Consider the following 6041-nt stretch of genomic DNA (forward strand, 5'->3'; position numbering starts at 1 on the left):
AGACTGGTACGGTGCGCATGAGCCCAGAAGCGGGCGGCGAACTTGGGGACTCTGGGGTTGTGGAGGCCCGGCCGATCTTAACAGCTGGGCCTCATTACCATATGTTTCATTGGAGTCCCGCCTGAACCTGGTCAGATGCACTACCTGGCCGGCGGGTGGGAGCAGGAGATCACAGGCAACAGGCTGCACATACATGCTAGATCTCTAGGAAGCTGCCATGATGATTTCATCATGTGTCAATCCACAATACCAGCACTCAGAACTCAGAACCATGTTTCAGGATGGTTGACTGGTTATTAGGGCTATTCCTTGCAGTCATGGCTGATGACTTCAGTATGGCTTTATAAGACAAAGGGGGACACCAAATATAATGAGGCCCATTCAATTACAAGAAATGTTATAGAGCAGACAATTGGAATTCTCAAGTTCTATTTTAGGTGTCTGGATAAATCTGATGAGATGGTAGTAATATGGAATGCCTTGGTGAAACATGGGCATGCCTATGCTTTTGGAAAGTATATAAACAGTGCATCATAGAGTCATAGATTTTTGCAGCACAGAAGGAGGCCATTCAGCCCATTGCACCTGTGCTGGCTCTCTGAAAGAGCTAGCCACTTAGTCCCATTTCCCATACTCTTATATCTTTACTTTCTTCACTTTACTCTGAAGACCTTTTTTGGATTCTGCTTCTAACACTATTTCTGATGGGGCATTCCATGTCCTAATAATTCTCTGGATTAAAAAACAATCTCCTTATCTCTCCTTTCATTCTTTTGATGATTATACTAAACCTTTGCTCTTCAGTTTAACACCAGTGGAAGTTGTTTTTTTAAAATCAAAACTACTCGTAATTTTGCATAGTTCTATCAGATCTCATCTTAACCTGCTTTGATCTAATGAAAAAAGTCTCAGTTTTTCTAGTCTCTCCTCATATCTAAAGCCTCTCATTCCTGGTATCACCTTAGTGAATCTGTTCTGTACCTTCTCCATGGCTTCAACAGCATTCCTAAAGTAAGGCATTCAACACTGAACACAATATTTCAACAAAAGCAAAATACTGCGGATGCAGGAAATCTGAAATAAAAACAGAAAAAGCTGGAAATACTCAGCAGGTCAGGCAGCATCTGTGGAGAGAGAAACAGAGTTAACGTTTCAGGTTGATGATTTTTCATTAGAACAATATTTCAACTATAGCCTAACCCATGATTCGTATAGGTTTAGCACAACCTCATTGCTTTGGACTGTAATGCCTCTATTTCTAAAAGCCTAGGGTTCCATATGCTTTTTTAAAATGGCTTAATCATCTTCTCCCACTTTTAAATTCTCCATGTCGTGCTCCATTAAGTCCTGTTAAGATGCATTGCAAGACATTGTAAGGTAACCATGTACAACTAAGTGGCATGTGAGTACACTTACCTTGGCACCGGTCCTGACACCAGAGAGTTCCTTTTTCATCTGCTCCCAGGTTCAGTGTACAATTAAGACAGCACTCATGCTTTCAGCCACTTCCATTTAGGCTGCTCTGGCATAGGTTTTCATTGGAGGGTGGCCCTCAGCTCCAAAATGAATCACCTTTCTTTGCAAGACCTCCAAAGCTACTTCATTGAATAAAGCAGTTTTGATTCATGCCCTCTTTTCATAATAACATAGTAGGTACAGCACAGGAGGCCATTCGGCCCGTCGTGCCTGTGCCGACACTTTGAAAGAGCTATCCAATTAGTCCCAAGCCCTTGCTCTTTCCCCATTGCACCGTAACTTTTTTCCCTTCAAATATTTGTCCAATTCCTTTTTGAAAGTTACTACTGAATCTGCTTACACCACCCTTTCAGGCAGTAAAATCCAGATCATAACAACTTGTTGCGTAAAAAAATGTTTCCTCATGTCGCCTCTGGTTCTTTTGCCAATCACCTTAAATCTGTGTCCTCTGGTTACCGCCTCTTCTACCACTGGAAACAGTTTCTCCTTATTTACTCTTATCAAAACTGTTCATGATTTTGACCACCTCTATCAAATCTCCCCTTAACCTTCTCTGTTCTAAGGAAAACAACATCGGCTTCTCCATTCTTTTCACAGAACTGAAGTCCCTCATCCCTGGAACCATTCTAGTAAATCTTTTCTTCATCCTCTTTAAGACCTTGACATCCTTCCTAAAGTGTGGTGCCCATAATTGAACACAATACTCCAGCTGAGGCCTAACCCGTGTTTTATAAATGTTTAGCAAAGTTAAGATCTTGCAAAGTTAAATTCAGCAGGACCTCCACCTTCCCGGTATTTCTGGGTTTTGCGGCCGCTGACATGTGCCCCTGCTCCCTCCCTGCCTCCCTGGATATATCGGGGTCCCTTGATGTCTGGTTTAACTTTTAGAAATGTTCACACAGCCTGCTCAAAAACAAGAACGTCTGATGCAAAACCCACAGGTCATAGTCCCTGCAGTCAACTTGGTTCAGTAGATAGTGCTCCTGCCTCTTTATCATAAGGTTGTGGGTTTGATTCCCACACCAGCTGAATTCAGTCTGATACTCAGTGCAGTATGGGGGAGTACAACAATGTCAAAGGTGCTATCCTTCATATTAAACTAAGGTCCCATCCACCTGTTGCAGTAGTTTAGGTGAATGTTAAAGGTCCTGTGGCACTTTTTGAAGAAGAGTAGGTAGGTGTTCCGGCCAACATTCCTCCCCCAACCAGAGCCACTAAAAACTGGCCATTCATGTAATTACTGTTTGTAACATCTTTTGACTATGTAACACAGTCATTGTGCTTCAAAGTATTTCATTTTATGTAAAGCACTTAGATAATGTTTTGTCGGGTATCCTTATCTCCTGTGATTCTTGGAACTGGACGAATAGTCAAGCAAAGAAAGTCACCCTCACTCACGGTAGTTTCGTTAATCAAAAGTAATTATTTAATGATGTTATAATTCATACGATCATTCACGAAGCAAAATCAAACCATAGATATGACTTTCCTCTATAAAATCCTGTTATACACTTAATAATTTGCAATGTTGTTATGAAATGACTTAACAATTCATTCAGACATCAGACAAATCATATAATGTGTACAACCTTTAAACCAAGGATTTTACTCATCAAGGCAGCTCAGAAGTGATCAGCTTCTTGTGTCTCGAGGCCCTCTTTTTCTTGTGTGATTTTCGACTGCTGTGTGTGTTCCTTATGACTGCCGTGTGGTGAAGAGGCTGTTCTTCTCTCAAAGTCTTTTATATTGCTTTTACCAGTAGAACATAGGATTGGGATGTGTCATTCTTTTTGTCCAATCGCTCCCTGTTGCTATGCTCCAATCATTAACATACCTCAATGATTGACAGTTTAGGCTTTGATCATGTGACCGGAGACCCTTTGATGTAGAAAAGATCATGGGTGCTAAATTGGGCCGTATAATGCATGTTGTTTCGGTGCTGCGTGGCCTCTCCAACATCCAAGATGGCGTCTTGGCTGTGCACACACGCACGGTCTCCTGTATTTGAATACTAGGGGCTCGATTTTACCACCCGCTATTGGGTGCGTCCTCGGCGGGGGGGCCACGAAAATCGTGAAATCCAGGAGCGGGACCAGATCCCGCCTCGATCTCGCCCACTTCCGGGTTCCCCGCTGAAGCGCCGGCGTGCGCGCGCAGCCCCCGCTGGTGGGAATCCCACAGGCAATTAAAGCCAGCGGGATGCCACTTGACAATATTTAGTTAGGTATTTCAGGTCATTAACTGACCTGATTAAGGGACTGTGTGTGATTTTGGAACAACATGGGACTGTTTCCCACACTGGGGGAAACACTCCCAGCTCGAATGGACGTGTTGCAGCTGTCAGCCTGTGGCAGCTGCAAAGGTCCATTTGACAGGTGGGGGGGGAGACCCTCACCCATTGCAGGAGGCCACTCTGTCACTTGGGACAAAGTTTGGCCTCCACCACCCTCCTCCTGACGGTCAAAGTCACCAACCTGCACACTTACCCCGGGGTCCGGAGACATGTACCTACCTTGCGGACCCCCTCAGATGTACATCTTGTGGATGGGGGCCGCCGTAGCTGCAGTCATGACCTCCTTGGAGGGCGAACAGCATCACCAGCCTCGCCATCCACGCCGTCCACGCCGTCCACCTCTGACACGTGGAGCTCCACAACAGAGTGCTGTGACACATCCACCTGTACAGCAGGAGGGAGGGTTACCGCAGAGAGAGATGCTTCGCAGAGGGCGCTACCCTCGCCACAGGGTCCACAGACCGAGGCTCAGCCTCCTGGACCTCTCTGAGCAGCAGTGCACATGGAGGCTCAGAGTCACTCGGCATGTAGCCGTGGACATCTGCAGCCTCTTTCATGCCGAGCTGCTCCTGGCTGGCCCGAGCACCATCTTCTTACCTGTCGCTGTCACAGTCACCACTGCCCTCAACAACTTCTCCTCCGCATCCTTCCAGGGTGCAACCGGGGACATCGCCGATGTCTCTCAGTCATCTGCGCAGAAGAGCCCTGCAAATACACCTACACTCACTCTGCAGTGACACAATGGGTGGCATCAGTGGTGGGTCCTCATAGTGATCCTCAGGAGCGGGCATTATTGCACAAACCAGACAGGATTCGCGAAGACATGGCAGTAGTGGTGCCAATATAATGTGTGATGTGAGTTGTTCTGAAATTCAATATAGGTAACAACCATGACAAACCCTCAAACACCCTTGTGCATCCCCTTCATGCTCACGACACGTTTGCCTTACGCTGCCTACTGCACATATGTGATGCATGCCCTGTGGCTGCAGCACAGGTGGTGGCAGGTTGAGTGAGGCTGGCCGTGAGAGAGATGCACGAGAGGGTGAGTATGGGATAGAGCCATGAGATTGTATGAGGATTGGGTTTCATGGTAGTGGCGGGGTGAGTACTGGCGAGGTGAGTAGGTGCAGGTAAGATGAGGATGGGGTTTGAGTGGGTATGAGGGGTGATGTGACAGAGTAGTGTTGGCAGTGCCGAAGGAGATGTGGGGTGGGGGCAGTGATGTGGCAGACGGAGTGTAGGGGAAAGACTACGTGTGCTCACTGTGGCTGACCTACTGAGGTCATTGGACCGCCTCCTGCACTGTGTGCAGGTGGGCGATATGTTGGTGGCGCAGCTGCCACCCTCTGCCACCTCGAGCCAGGCCTTCCTGGTGGCGGAGGCAGGCCGCTTCCTCCCGCCCGCCGGGTGGAAGATCTCTGTCCTCCCCCTCCTCCTCACCCCATGTGTTGATACCTGGGGTGAGGCATCATTAAACTGGAGGCAGCCTTCCCCCTGGGCTGCTCCATGCTGTCATTTTTGCTATTGGTTGCAGCATCTGTCAGTGGAGGACTGCCCCTTTAAATAGAGCGCCTCCAGCTGACAGATCTTACTGCGCATGTGCAGCCCACCCGACGCGCAGATCAGCAGCGGGGAACCCGGAGGAGCAGGTAAGTGAATCCAATTAGTGGTTTGCCTGCTACGATCGCGCGGGAAACCCACTAATTTCACCGGGCGCGTTACCCACGCGCCCGCTAGCCCATCCGCCGAGAACCCGCAGGCCTGCTAAAATCGGGCCCTAGGACTAGGGAGCATATCCTAATATTTAGAACCAGGATGTGCTGAGTGAAGTTAGGAAATGCTTCTACATGCAAAGGGTGGTAGAAGTTTGGAATGTTCTTCTGCAAATGGCAGTTGATGCTAGCTCAATTGTGAATTCTAAATCTGAGATTGATAGATTTCTGTGAACCAAGGGTATTAAGGGATATGGGGCTAAGGCGGGTACATGGAGTTAGGTCCAGCATGATCTCATTGAATGGCACAACAGGCTCAAGGGGCTAAATGCCATTGCCACTTGCTGCCTCCTGATATGCGCCACCTTCTCCTGCAAGAAAGTGGGATGTGTGTCTGGGTGATGTGCCTGTCATGGTTGAATAGCTGCCAGTGTGTGTGGCCTGTGAGTTGTGGGTGGGCGGCTTGCAACAGTGGTAATATGTAAGGGTGAGAGGAAGCATCTGGTTGGAAGAGTGAGTAGTGATGGAAAGAGTTTGTTGGTATGTGGGTGATGGGG

Source organism: Heptranchias perlo, chromosome 15 (genome assembly GCF_035084215.1).
Source record: "Heptranchias perlo isolate sHepPer1 chromosome 15, sHepPer1.hap1, whole genome shotgun sequence".
NCBI lineage: Eukaryota > Metazoa > Chordata > Chondrichthyes > Hexanchiformes > Hexanchidae > Heptranchias > Heptranchias perlo.